This window comes from Pteropus alecto, unplaced genomic scaffold (genome assembly GCF_000325575.1).
Source record: "Pteropus alecto unplaced genomic scaffold, ASM32557v1 scaffold14, whole genome shotgun sequence".
In the NCBI taxonomy this organism is placed as follows: domain Eukaryota; kingdom Metazoa; phylum Chordata; class Mammalia; order Chiroptera; family Pteropodidae; genus Pteropus; species Pteropus alecto.
The window spans coordinates 3,134,539-3,150,700 of record NW_006436810.1 but is presented as its reverse complement, the minus strand read 5'-3'; the positions used below and the strand labels follow the sequence as shown (position 1 = coordinate 3,150,700).

At 34.9% G+C, this 16,162-nt stretch overlaps 1 pseudogene; it reads right to left on the bottom strand.

Moving 5' to 3' along the window:
- LOC102884165 overlaps nt 1-15,454 on the bottom strand; it is a 20,089-nt pseudogene extending 4,635 nt beyond the window's left edge.
- Nucleotides 15,455-16,162: the final 708 nt, after the last annotated feature.

Genomic DNA, 16,162 nt, shown 5'->3' with positions numbered 1-16,162 from the left:
TATATATAAAACATACCCAATGAATGGATCTTCAAAACAAAAAAATCAACAAGAAAATGGCAGCCTTAAATGACAGTAGGCCAGTTAGATTTAATTTATATTTTCAGAACATTTTACCCCCAAACAGAGAATATACATTCTAAAACACACACACATATACACACACACAATGACACATTTAAGATTTAGTCATGGCACAGTATTTCTCATACTAATTTCTCTATCGTTATGATAAACTAGGCTGCCGTAAAAAAATCAACTCAAAGTTATAATAAAGTCAATGCAATAAAAGTTTATTTTGCGTGGAAAAACAGATACAGTGTAAAGTTGAGTAAAAATTCTTTATAACTTCTTCATACAAAACATTAGCATTAAAATAAGTTTTATGGTTGCACTTGGTCCTTTTTTGGTGTTGCCCAAACCTCTGTAGGGCAAGTTCACTCCTCTGGCATTAGATACTTTTTCAGAAAAGTATGAAAAGTATTTATTGATTTTGGTATTAGTGGGTGTAGAAATTTTAGCAAATCTTTCCTTTCCTCTTTGCACATAAAAAATTAATATTAGATCTTAAATGTGGCCTTTTGGTCTTCAATATTTAGTTTTGTTTGGTAAAGCCAGAAATGTGCCTTGCATCAGATTCCTATCACTTTGTCTCAATTAAAAAAATATTCAAAATTGGAATGTCCATGTGGCAGCAGGAGACTAAAGAAAGGGTCAATTAGGTATTATAATCACACTGAGCTTGGGTTACATAATAGAAACTGAGAACCCCATCCAACCAGGTATGTGGCATTTCACTTTTGAGACTTCATTCCCTCTGCAAAATGTGGTAGATTAACTATTTATTCAACAGACATTTGCATAGAAATGACCAGACATCAAGTATTTTCCTAAGCACTCTGCATTATTGACTCATTTAACCTTATGACAAAGGTCTGAGTTATAAGTGCCATAAATAATGTGCAAAATAAATTCAAGTAAAGAAATAGAGAGACTCAGTAGTTGACTATTCTAGATAGTCTGGTTAGGATATGTTCTTATTTTATATAATATTTTATGTGTTATATTTCGAGTCAACTATTTTAGGCAGGAAGTAACATTTGAGTAGACCTGACTAAATTAAAGGGTCATCCATGTAACTGTCTAGGAGAACAACATTTCAGGCAGACAGACCAGCAAGTGCAGAGGCTCTGAGATGGAAATATGCTTAGAATGTTGAAAATTAACAAGTTGGCCAGCTTTCTAGAGATGAGTTAGCAAAGAGACTAGAGTAGGAGGTGAGCTCTAAGACGACGAGTTTGGTTTACTTGTATTTGATGGAAAACCAAACTGATTCACCATCCTTCTAGGCTAACTTTGCAAGTATATTCGTAGCCTAGCCTTTTCCTTTACCTTAGCATACTAAGAATTTACATATATAAAAAAGACAACATTTTTAACATGTCCTTGACCCCCTTATCTTTGTTTATACATTCTTCTTGAGAGTGTTTTGTCTCTCCAGCAACTTCATCAGTACATTCTTCCTCATAAGCCTAGACTTAATTTTCTAGGAAGAATTCTATCATTTGACATGTAATGAGTCTGTATAATGTGCACAATTCATACTAACTCATGTGGAAGGGTCAGGAAAAGTAGAATATAATTATATCCTTCAACATCTTCTTGGTGGGCTAAGATATATAAAAATAAAAACTTAGATCTCTGTGATGCAGAATATTAGTTTGCTATGGAAGACATTACCTAACTTAAACCACAATAACAATACATTCTATTACTTACGTTGGCTCCAACACTTACAGATATGTTCTATAGTGTATTATATGTACTAGCTCATGCTGTCTTCAATTTTTTTTCTCAAAACAGAACAGATAAAAAGTATACACTTTAACCTGTGACAAAACTCAATTTGAGTTCCAGCTCCAGGATCATTTCTTTAGATAGGCATTAAAATAAAAATGCCAAGGGCAAAAGTTAGTTTAAGACCAGGAATAAAAAATAGATTGGCCAAATATAAAAAATTGAACATAATAAATATTTAATGCAATGTCTCTAAATTTATTATGCTGATATGTAATTATTAAATTTGATATCATATAAATATTATATTTGAAAATAAATGGCAATAATTGTCAAGTACACCCTCAAATCTCTGAGAAATTATAGCCAATCATAAATTGAGTGGAATTATTATAACTAAATAATTGCAATAATAAATTTGAAAAACTTTTACAATTTTATAGGAAAAATTATATTTAATGTCAGATGGTAATGCGTTTTACTTTGCATCCTATAATAAGGATGGGTCTTTCAAAGTGAGGAGTGCTAAGATCTATTACATGGCTCTTAAAAATGGATAAACATAAAAGCATCACTTAACTCTTCTGACCCTCCCTTCTCTTACTACAAAATGAAAATAGAATACCTGTCTTTTTAGGTTATTTTGAAAAATAGAAATAAGACATACAAATCACTTGAATTTTGTTGCACATTTAGCAGACTACCCAATAACTAGACATTATTAGTGTTTACATATATTTATATATATAATTTTTATAAAGTAACTTTTAAGTTTTATTAGAAGTTATTTGCTTTAAAAATTTTGGCCACATTTAAAAATTTTTGAATTTTAAACATTTAATTATGAAACCTTTTACAAAGAACAGGTATATACATTGACAGCAAAAACTCTGGATATTACAGCTATCTGTAACAAGTTTAAAAGGTTGCTTACAAATATAATTAAGGGAGATTTAGATATAAACTGTGCTGTTTAAACAAATTTTGCAAGCAGTGATTAATTTACAAAGGAACCATAGCCATGATATTATCCAAAGAAACCCAAGAAACAGCTAGGAGTGTAAGTAGCACTATCATTTCTGTGAGGGCCAGGGTTCACTAGCAGAGATGTCAAGGCAGATATAAACACATTGCATTACACATTGTATTTAGTATTTCACCCATGACCACCATACTGACAGAAATTGCAGGTTGGTTTATCAGCTGTCAGAAATATCTATATTCCTAGGCTACTATGTGGGTTTGTATAACAATCCAAAATTAATGCAAGTGAATGCAACTGCATTCAATTTCAAACTGGATGTGCCCTGCTATTAGTAGTTTGATGATGATGGTAATAATAATGAAGGTGTGTGTTTCAAGTGCATTTGCCTTCTGGTTTCTATAAATACTGTCATTTTATCAAACTCTGTGACCTTTATACCCCTTCGTAGAATGTAGTGCTGTAACACATGTACTAATTCAAATAAGCTTTAATAAATGCAGTTTAAATTGAGTGATGAAACTCATAAATTGAGAAAATAGAAAATTATTGTTGGAGTTAAATTTGCATGTTAAAAGAATGCTGCTGGAAATGGCAGGTTGGGGGTTGAGAGAAAGTAACAGTCTTGTGATTAACCACAAAGGCTAATCAGAAGCTGGAAGGAGATTATTTGCATGACCCATGTTATGAGGAGGTCAGACTATTTAATGTATGGTTTATTACAGAACAGGTGACATGTACAGGGACTGTGTTGCCTAGTACAATACCTAGATTTAGAAGGTGTTTAATAAATGGGTTGATTTTATTAGTTGCAAAGAGTTAACGGTAATTTAATGTCCAAAACCATTCATTTTCCTTTCTATGATAAATTTAGCAGATATCCTTTTCTTAATCTTATTTTGAATAAATCTTTCTGTGGTTATCTACTTTCTTTGGTTCTCTTTTCCAGAATTCTTGCTTAGATAATTTGATTTGAAGTAAGAGTTGGCTTAGGTATAGTCTGGCTAAATGTAAAATAATTTGTTAACAGATTAAAATCAATTCAAAAAAGAGACTAAAAAGAAAGAAAATGGAGTCTTTTGAACATGTAGTTAGGGCCAACAGACTATTATAAAACCTCAAAGTATGCTGGGAGGTTGAAACTCACAAAAGAGGAATGGAAACTTTTAGTTTGTCAGAGCAGGTAAGAAAATACATGAGGATCAAATTGAGAGAGAGAAGGTCTTAGGAGAGGGTATTCGCTTTGTATAACTCTGCTTCTACAACTTGGACTTTATATATTTATACATTTAGAAAATTTATTTTTCTTGAATGATGGCTTGCAAATAATATCTAAAAGATTGACTAGTTAGATATCTCAAGGACTGTCACTTTCAATGTTCTGATGATCATATTATGGTGATGCTACTTGTAATAACTCTCTATTCTCTTAAACTCAAATTTTCTAAGGAACAAAATTCAAAGAAGCTGTAATTCCACCTCAGTTCTTTCCATGATTCAAAGTAGCAATCACAGAAGTTTCCCTGCCTTAGTAGGAAGAAATAAAATAATATTATTCTAAGGCATTTCCGTGAGTTTTGGAGAGCTTGGCAGCATCTCACCTCCTTAATCATCAACAGGATTGGCTCCTTCAGATATCTTACCCAAGAAGAACCTCTGCCAAAGCAAGTTTTCTAAGACTGGATCCAAAAAATGACTAAATATGCAGTCTTCTGCCAATATGAGGAACCCAAGAAGATGTGCACCGAAACTGGCCAACTTTTCTGCTGGAAACTAAGGCAACATAAAGCAAAACCTTAAATGTCCACATAACTTTTGACCCAAGTGAAATTCTATGAATTTGTCCTAGGGAGATAATAATAAACAAGTACACATTTTAAAAAATCACAACATTAATTATGTAAGTAAAAAAGGAAGGTACGTAAATATTGACAATGGTAAACAGGTTAAATAAATTATGGCCGATTTACATAAGATATTTGGTCAGAGTGGAAGATGGTAGATTAGGTAAAAGCAGGGTTCGTCTCCTCCCAGGTTCACATTGAATTTACTACCAAATTATAAAATAATCAATGTGGAGAGTCACCTGAAATCCAGCTGATGGTGACACCTACGTCTGATAATGTAAAGAAGGAGTCACAGTGAAGCCGGTAGGAGGGGCAAAGTTGCCAGGCTGGATTGCACCCACAGGTGGTGGAAGATCACTGGGAGGGAGAGCGAGGCTTCAGAGGCTCCCCTGAAGGAGAAGGAAGTCCTGGTCTCAATTGGGGCTACCCAGACAAGGGTCCCAGCCCAGGGAAGAGGAGATTCCAATAATTCTGACTGTAAAAACCAGAGGGGATTCCAGTTGTCTCGGTGAGATAGAAGGAGACTGAAACCCTATATGCCCCTTTGAAGGATGCATGCGCAGGCTTTCTGACCTGCAGAAACTCACCTGGGACACCGGCAGTAGTTCAGAGGCTAGGATTCATACCTAGAAAGTCTGCATTACTTGGTGCCAGAATGAGGACTGAAAGGGCAGCCACTATTGTGCCTTAGTCTGGCCCCGCTGCCAGGCAATCTGCAGACCTCGCCTGCTTGACTGTGCAGACCCCTTCCACAGGGCCATTAGGAAGCATTGGTCTGAGGGGATCAGCCCACCCACCCAACTTGCAGATTGCTCGGGGCTTTTGTTGCTGGTTGGCTGCTACACCCTGCACCAATTCAGGGCTAAACATTCACAGCTGGCAGCCAGTGCTGTGAGCATGCATTTCAGAGATTGTTTCAGGCAGATCACTGCTGCCAACACGAACTGGGGTGGATCTTGGAGATGTGTGGGCCAGTCCCAGACAGTCCCAGACAGCAGCTGGTCTTGCTGTGATCTGGGACTTCTGCAGAAATGCGCTAACAGTTCCCAAAATTGCAGCAAGACTGAGGATGTATCGGCCAGATGGCCTTTGTCTCCCTGAGATCCTGCTTCACCCAAGCCACATAGTCCCTGTAGCTCATTGACAGGCAGCCTCTTCTGCCCTCCTTGACTCTAGGGTTGTGCAGTCTGCACAGGCAACAGACTTTGGCTAGAGCAGCAAGTGCATTTTGGGGAAAACAGTGGTGGACAGACCACTGCTGCCTGTATGAGCTGCAATGTCTCTTAAGAGGATCGCAAGGGTCTGTACTGGCCTGACAGCCCTTGACTTCACTTCTTCAGCTCCTGTCCCATTCAATACACAAAGTGCTCCTCTCACATTGATAGGCAGCTGCCCCTGCCCTGAGGTGGTGCATTCAGGCCCAAAGTGGGCAGCAGCTGACCTTGCTATGATTAGAAACTTGTACAGGGAGCCACAGAGACAGCGCTGGCATATAAACTGACACTGCAGTGGCAGGGGGAAATATACTCAATAGACTCAGGAGACTCCCAGGGTCCCTGCACCACCCAACATACGTATTGCCCAGAGGCTTTTACAGTATCAGAGACTTATGGACAACTGACAGGCAATGTCAGGCCTTGAGGAGTACTAGTTCCTCTGTTAAACTGCCATAGGTCAGGGATGAGGGATAACCAGACTGCTGCCTACAGCATTGTCTTTTCCACTTACCTATAGATCCAGCATAGGCAACAACCACCTGTGGATCACTTTGTAGTTCCCGCTGGATAGGCCTGAGCAATCAAAAGCAGCAGCTGTCCTTGGTCTACTGGGGAGTCCCTCCCAAGGTGCCACAAAACCAACACATCTGGAGACTGACACCAGACCACAACAAAGCAACTCATTACTAGCCCCATTAGCGGTCCACACAAAGGGTGTTTGCAACAAGTACACAAGCCTGCTAGGGTAAATTCCACTCAGTGGGGTCAGCCCCACATAGCAGCTCTTACCTTGTGGATGCAGCCAATTCCTACGATTAGTCAGCCTGAGCATTAATCCCATCCATTGATGTACTAACAACAATTAAGGCTTGGTGACAACAGATGATCACACACAACCCACATAGAGATTACATCCAGAGCCCCCAGCATAAGAGATTAGAGTGCACTACTGGGCCACACAGGACACCTTCCACATTAGGCCATCTGGCCAAGGGTGAGAGATGAAACAAATACTTCTGTCACATAGAAACGAATATAGAGAGGCTAATAAAATGAGGAAACAAAGAAACATGCCACAAATGAAACAATAGGAGAAAACTCCAGAAAATAAGTTAAATGAAATGGAGGCAAGCAACCTACCAGAGACAGAGTTCAAAATAATGGTTATAAGGATGCTCAACGAATTTAGGAGGGGAATGGATGAACATAATGAGAACCTTAATAGAGAGACAGTAAGCGTTAAAAAGGACATAGAAACCATGAAAAAGAACCAGACAGAAATAGGAATACAATTACTGAAATAAAGAATATGCTAGAAGGATTCAACAGTAGACTGGACAAAGCAGAAGATCGAATCAGTGAACTGAAAGATAAAGTAGCAGAATACACCCAATCAGAACAATAAAAAGAAAAAAAAAATTAAAAATGAGGATGGTTTAAGAGATGTTTGGGACAACAGGAAGCATAACAGTATCTGGATCATAGGAGTACCTGAAGGAGGAGAGAGTACAAGGGATTGATAATTTATTTGAAGAAATGATGACAGAAAACTTCCCTAACCTGGCAAAGGAATTAGACATAGAAGTTCAGGAAGCACAAAGAGTCTCAAACAGGAGGAATTCAAACAGATCCACAACAGATACATCATAATTAAAATGCCAAAGGTCAAAGACAAAGAGAGAATATTAAAAGCAGCAAGAGAAAGGCAGCTAGTTACTTACAAGTTACTCTCATAAGAATGTCTGCTGATTTTTAAATGGAAACTATTCGGGCCAGAAGGATTGGCAAGAAATCTTCAAAGTTATAAAAAACAAGAATCTACAACCACAAGTACTCTACCCAGCAAGGCTTTCAATTAAAATGGAAGATGAGATAAAGAGTTTCCCAGACAGAAAAAAGCTTAAGGAATTCATCACCAACAAGCCAGTATTAAAAAAAGAAAAAAACGGTAAAGGGACTTCTGTAAAAAGAGAAGAGGTAAAAAAGAAAATAGAAATAACAAAAATGAATAATAAAATGGCAATAACTATGTACCTATCAGTAATCACTTTACATTTAAATGGATTAAATGCTCCAATCAAAAGCTATAAGGTAACCGAGTGGATAATAAAAGAAGACCCATGCATATGCTGTCTACAAGAGACCCACTTCAGATCGAATGACACCCACAGACTGAAAGTAAAGGGATAGAAAAAGATATTTCATGCCAATGGAAATGAAAAAAAAAAAACCAGGGTAGTGATACTTATATCAGATAAAATAGACTTTAAAACAAAGGCTATTATAAGAGAAAAAGAAGGGCATTACTTAATGATAAAATGATCGATAAATCAAGAGGACATAACCCTAGTAAACATATACGCACCCGATATAGGAGCACTTACATATATAAAGCAATTATTGACTGACGTAAAAGGAGAGATCAACAGTAATATACTCACAGTAGGAGACTTTAACACCCCATTGACACCAATAGACAAATCTTCCAGACAAAGAATCAACAAGGAAACAATTGGTCTAAAAGACACACTAGAACAGATGGATTTAATAGATATTTTCAGAGCATTTTACTCCAAAGCAGCAAAATACACATTCTCAAGTGCACATGGAACATTTTCCAGGATAGAACACATGTTAGGACACAAAACAAGTCTCAAAAAATTTAAGAAGATTGAAATCATACCAACCATCTTCTCTGATCACAGTGGTATAAAACCAGAATTTAATTACAAGAAAAAAAAAAACTGGAAAATACACAAACACCTGGAGGCTAAATAATATGCTCCTAAATGATGAATAGGTTATTAATGAAATCAAGGAAGAAGTCAAAAGATACCTAGAGACAAATGAAAATGAAAACATGACTCAAAATCTATGGGACACAGTGAAAACAGTCCTAAGAGGAACATTCATAGCAATACAAGCCTACCTCAAGAAACAAGAAAAAGCTCAAATAAACAATCTAATCTTACACTTAAAAGAACTGGGAAAAGAACAGCAAATAAAGCCCAAAGTGAATAGAAGGAAGGAAATAAAAAAGATCAGAGCGGAAATAAATGAAATAGAGTCTAGAAAAACAATACAAAAGATTAATTAAACCAAGAATTGGTTCTTTGAAAAGATAAACAAAATTGACAGACCCTTATCTAGACTCATCAAGGAACAAAGAGACTCAAATAAAATCAGAAATGAAAGAGGAGAAATAACTTTAGACTTCACAGAAATACAAAGGATCATAAGAAAATACTACGAGCAATTATATGCCAACAAATTAGGACAATCTGGAAGAAATGGACACATCCTAGAAATATACAATCTCCCAAGACTGAGTCAAGAAGAAACAGAAAATCTGAACTGACTGATGACCACCAATGAAATAGAAGCAGTAATCAGAAACCTCCCAAAAAACAAAAGTCCTGGACCAGATGGCTTAATAGGCGAATTTTACTAAACATTCAAAGAAGAATTAACACTTATTCTTCTCAAACTATTCCAAAAACACGAAGGAGGGAAAGCTCCTTAATTCTTTTTATGAGGCCACCATTACCTTGATTCCCAAATAAAAGATATTAAAAAAACAAAAACAAAAACTATAAGCCAATATCTCTTATGAACGTTGATGCAAAAATCCTCAACAAAATATTAGCAAACCGAATTCAGCAATATTTTAAAATATTGCTGATATATTAAAAATATAATACACCATGATCAAGTTGTATTTATTCCTGGGATGCAAGGTTGATACAATAGCCACTAATCAATTAATGTGATACACCATATTAATACATCAAAAGATAAAAACCATATGTTCATATTGATAGATGCAGAAAAAACATTCAACAAAATCTAGCATCCATAAATGATAAAAACTCTCAGCAAAATGTGAATAGAGGGAACATACCTCAACATAATAAAGGCCATATATGACAAACTTCTAAAAAAACAGCTAACATCATACTTAATGGAGAAAGGCTAAAAGCATTTTCCTTAAGATCAGGAACAAAACAAGGATGCCCACTTTCACTATTTCCTTTCAGCATTGTATTGAAAGTCTTAGCCACAGCAATAAGACAAGAAAGAGAAATAAAAGGTATCTGAATTGGAAAGGAAGAAGTAAAACTCTTGCTATTTGCTGATAACATGATACTATATAGAAAGACGCCTAAAGATTCCATCCAAAAACTGTTAGAACTGATCAATGAATTCAGTAAAGTAGCAGGTTACAAAATAACTATTCAGAAGTCAGTCGCATTTTTACACAGCAATGATGAACTTTCGGAATGAGAAATTAAGAAAACAATCCCATTTACAATTGCACCGAAAACTATAAAATATCCGGGAATCAAATTAACCAAGGAGGTAAAAGAACTGTTCTCAGAAAATGATAAGTCATTGAAAAAAAAAATTGAAGACCATACAAATAAGTGGGAGCATATACCGTGCTCATGGGTAGAAAGAATCAACATCATTAAAATGGCCATATGACCCAAAGCAATCTATAGATTCAATGCAACCCCTATCAAAATACCAGTGGCATTTTTCATAGAGCTAGAACAAATAATCCTAAAATTTATATGGAATTATAAAAGATCCCAAATAGCTACAGCAATCTTGAGAAAGAAGAATGAAGTTGGAAGTATCACACTACCTGATACCAAACTATACTATAAGCCTATAGTAATCGAAACATCATGGTACTGGCATAAAAGCAGATACATTGATCAATGAAACAGAATAGAGAGCCCAGAAATAAATCTATGCCCATATGATCACTTAACATATGACAAAGGAGGAAAGAATATGTAATAGAGTAAAGACAATGTCTTTAATAAATGGTGTTGGGAAAATTGGATGGATACATGCAAAAAAAAAAAAAAAAGAAAGAAACTGGACCACCTTCTTGCATCATATACAAGACTGAAAATGGATTAAAGACTTAAATGTAAGACTCGAAACCAAAAAACTTCTAGAAGAAAACATAGGCAGTAAACTCTCTGATATTGCTAATGGTAATTTCTTTTTGGATATATCTCCCTGGGCAAGAGAAACAAAAGAAAAAATAAATAAATGGGATTACATCAAAGTAAAGAGATTTGGTACAGCAAATGAAACCATCAACAAAACAAAAAGACAACCAACTGGTTGGAAGAAGATATTTGCTAATGATACAGCTGGTAAGAGGTTAATATCCAAAATATATGAAGAACTCATACAACTTAACAACAAAAAACAAACAATCCAATTAAAAAATGAGCAGAAGACCTAAACGGATACTTCTCCAAAGAGGAAATACAAATGGCCAATAGACATATGAAAAGATGCTCAAGGTCACTAATCATCAGAGAAATGAAAATTAAAACCACAATGAGATGTCACCTCATACCTGTCAGAATGGTTATCATCAATAAATCAAAGAACAACAAGTGTTGGTGAGGATGTGGAGAAAAGAGAACTCTAATACACTGTTGGTGGGATTGCGAATTGGTACAGCCGCTATGGAAACAGTCTGGATGTTTCACAAAAAATTAAAAATAGATATACCTTTTGCCCAGCAATTGGACTTGTGGATATTTATCCAAAGAAAACCAAAACAATAATTTGCAAAGATCTATGCACCCCAATATTCATGGCAACACAATTTACAATAGTTAAGGTATGGAAGCAATCTAAAAGCCCATCAACAGACAATTAGATAAAGAAGTTATGGCTCATATGTAAAATGGAATATTACTCAGCCATTAAAAAATATGAAATCCTACCATTTGCAACAACATGGATGGACCTAGAGATTATTACGCTGAGTGAAATAAATCAGAGAAAAATAAATACCATATGATTTCACTTATATGCGGAATCTAAAAAACAAAAAAAACAAACTAATCAAAAATTGACTCACAGACATAGAGGAAAATTTGGTGACAGACAGAAGGGATAGGGATTTGGGGCTGGGGGAAAGGGGTCAAGGTTTAAAGAAGTACAAATTAGTAGTCAATAGTTGGTGACGGGGATGGAGAACACAGTATGGGGAATACAGTTAGCATTATTATATTGGCTAGGTGGAAAACCAGAGGAGAAAAGGTGCAATTAAGGGAATCACTTTATAAACTATATAAATGTCTAATCAATGTACCGTATACTTGAAACTAATAAAAATTTAAAAAATAAAAATAAAAAAGTAAAAAATAAATAAGATATTATGCAGTCAATAAAAGAAAAATATCAGGTAACTACTGAAAACAACTATAAATAGAAACATGGACAACAATATGATTAGAAAAAATTATTAAGAATAAAGATTAGAATGACCAGAGAACATGAAGAAATGTTTAGCCTCAAAGTAATCAGAGAAATGGGCATTTAAACCATAAGTGATATCATTTGTACCCCCAAGTATATTATGAAATACTAAAGGGTTAATGCTTCTTGTGATGGCCAGGGAAGGCTTCTGATTGGAGCTGGCATTAAATATTAGTAGAAATTCACAAGGGGAAAGATTCTACTTCAGATATATTTACAGAAGAAAAAATAAAAAAATAATTTCCATAATGTACTTATTGAAGGTATTCATTGAAGAATCATTAATATAATGATTTAACCAATACAATAGCATGGTTGGGTTAGAATTTAGTTTATAAAATTGAAACAAATGGCCCATAGCACAACAAAAACACAGTTTAAATCCACAGCCTTATTGTGTTGGAAACAAGCAGTAGTGGCAATTCCATCCATGTGAACACAATGCATCTGGACTGCAGAAAACAATGAGTGCGGCCAAAACAGAGAATGACTCTGTTGTGATCCTTTGCCCATTGAGAGACCCACCTAAGATACAATTATATCTTTGAACAACAGTCTGTTTTGGGAAGAGATTTATTTGGAATCAGAAGACCTGGATCCAAACACCAGCTGTCTTTTATCATCTGTGGGACCTTACACAACTCATGAATTTTCCAGAATTTCAGTTCCAGGGCTGTACAGGATCTGGCTTATACTGGCTTATGAGAGACATCATGGACACCTACCTCTTCCTAGTCCCATGTTTAGTGATGTTATATCAGTAGCGTGAAATTTGGCATGCTGGATGTATTTACATCACAGAAACTAGCAAACATTATAAGCCACGGCTCCTCCTCAAAAGAGCCAGTTGTAAAACTACTGGTTTAAGCAAAAGGTCATTGAAGAACTAAGAATAATACGACTATGGATTTAAAAGTGCCTTGTAAAACATAACATGTATTGTACACTTTTGTTTAATAACATCATTCTATGGCCAATGTTTTGATAGCTCAAATCTTGAACATAGGTTTACCAAAGTCATTCTTTATTTCAAATGAAAAAAAAAAAAAAAAGAATTGAGAGAAGAGGATAATTAATGAGGACTGAAGTAGGTTTTCTAGAACTTAAAACTTTATGCAAGTTCAGGAAAACATGAGCAAAGAATGGGAGATAAGAGAACAACCTGAACTAGGTAAAAGGAACATATAAAGGCTTCTAAAAAATAAATTAGGTCAAAATAAGAGGACACAAATTTTAGGAAAAACTGCAAATAATATGAAAGATATCTCACTTTTTAAAAAAATGTTCTAGGAAAGTCAGATGCAATCTTTTGAAAGCATTTTTTCTCTATTTCTTTTTTTGATATTGAATCAAGGTGACTGTTCTTACCAATACAATCAATACATGGACATGTGTTTGCATTATAAACAATCATATATACGATGTTTACATATGAAAAGACAAAAATATAATATAGGGAAATTTTATAAATAATTTTGTGCGTAAAGGGCACGTAATGACAAAACAAGGTATACTTAAGATTTCAAAGTATTCTTTAGACTGAAAAAACGTGGTGAGAGAGAAAAGGGAAAACTAAAGTTTTTTGACACTAAAGTGACCAAAGGCCTCACTAAGGCAACATGAATAATTTTAAAACCCCACCAACGTAGATGTAGTCAAAGCCATAATGCAACCTGGGACTCGCATCTTGTCTATTCTCTCATTTTATGAGCACTTAACTAAAGAAAAGATAAAAATGATATCAGCATTATAAAACAAAGAGCAAATTCTATTTTATTTATAAATCTCTTTTTTTCTTTTCCCCCTATTTATTGAAAATAAAAAGTTAAAAAGTATATGAAAAGAGAAATAGTCACAGAAAAAACTTCATATTGTATAAAAATATAATGCAGAATAGAGATAAAACATTTAAAAAGTAAGATTAGGGAGTATTGCGATCATTAAGCTGTCAAGAACAGTAATAGGTACAACAAAAATTATCATTGCCAATGATTTTACAAATGTTTGCTATGAACAATCTTACCAGTAGATCCCTCAACTTCCTTCCTTCTTCTTTTTCCCCTTAGGTCAGTGCCTTATTCTACTCTCCCCTCTAGCCCATCACTTCTGTTTAGTTCAGAATTCCCTTTATAAAGGTCCTTTTATAAGGCACACATCTAATTATAATACTGTTGGTTAAAAGCATTATATTAGATATGCCATGAGAACCAATACTTTCCAAGCTGTCTCCCAGTCTATCTTTCCCAGCCCATTTCTTCTCTCTTCTTTCTCAGTGTACCCTAAACTTCAGCATCATATCGTCAAGACAATTCCGAAAAGTCTTACACTTCTAGCCTGAAAAGAAAGTAGAATGTGTAGTAGAAAAAGCAGGGCTTTGGAAAAAATTCATATCTAGTCTTCACCACTTAGCAGTTATGGTATAAAGGGGATGTTTTTTGACTTTTCAATTCCTCCAGTTCTTAATGTATATAATAAAGAAGGTGGCCAAGACATAAAAACAACTGACGTGCCCTTCAATAGATGATTGGATAAAGATGTGGTACATATATATAATAGAATTTACTGAGACACAAGATGAAATACTGCCATTTACGAAAACATGGCTGGATCTTGAGATTATCAAGCTAATTGAAATAAGTCAGATAGAAAATGTTGAGAACAATATCATTTCACTTATATGTCGGATATAAAACTGAAAGCAACAAACAAACCTGACAAACAAACAGGGACTCATGGACATGGACAGTGGATTAGTGATTACCAGAGGGAAGGGGTGAAGAAAGGGGAGGTAGAGAGAGATAAAGTGGATCAAATATATGGTGATGGAAGTAAGTTTTAATTTGGGGGTGAACACACAATGCAATATACATGATGTATTATTGAATTGTATAATCAAAACCTTTTTTAACAAATGTCATTCCAATAATTTTATTAAAATTAAATAAATAAAATAAAGATGATACCCTATCTACTATTTTTTGAGAAATAAATGAGCTAACGTATGTGAACTGTCCATTAAGACATATTTGACATTTCATTAACTTTAATGATGATAGAGATGATGATGACTGTGCTGGATATTCCCACTTTTCCTCTTCAGATCTGCTCCTTTTTTTCCTCACTGGTTCTATATTCCAAGAGTCCTACATCAATAATTAGAAAAAACTCGATTGTTTTGAAATAATCCAGGGGCATTTACATCACTTGAATGCCTGCATTGAGACTAAATTTTGCCAAACACTCTTTATTGTAATCTCACTTTGTGTAATCACATTTGCCACCGTAAATAAGGCAACTCGAATCATTTCATCCATAAACGATTTGTAGTGACCTCTGGAGTAAAAAGTAAACATGCTGAAATATATAGAAGAACACAACTGCTAAAACAAGAAGCTGAGCTGCCCATTTTTTTAGGGCAAAATTCCAGGAGAACTACATCTTTGTATCTGGCATATGAATCTAGAACTGAGGAATTTCTTATGTAGCAGGTCAAAGAGATTTAATTCTCAATTAGATTAAAAGAGATCTAACTCAATGAAGAGGAATGTGTCTTTCTTTTTAGGAGGCATAGAAAAGCACCATTTCAGAACAAATCTCTGCCTAGTGAACTTATGCTAGGGGTAGGTACAGAAGCTCTTGATTAGGTTTATAGATATTTTAATTTTTTGCAGTTTAAAACTTTCTAAGAATGCCAATGTGTATTAAAGTATCTTGCATATTTAATTTAAACTATTTTATATTTTATTCTCCCATGGGCTTTATAAACACTGCATTATTATTCAACATTGTTATATTAATATGTGTCCTCTTAATTGAAATAGAATTGGGTCTTTCAAAAAGAGCAATCCTTCAGAAACTTCTAATGTATTTAATTCTAAAGCTATGTCTCCATTCTCTGTTTCTAAGGGACGGTCAGACCCATTACCACCACCTGCAGATCTCACAGTCACTCAAACATAATTTAACTCATTATTTATAGTACTAAGCTTACCAACTCATTCATCTAACTAACTTTTTATCTT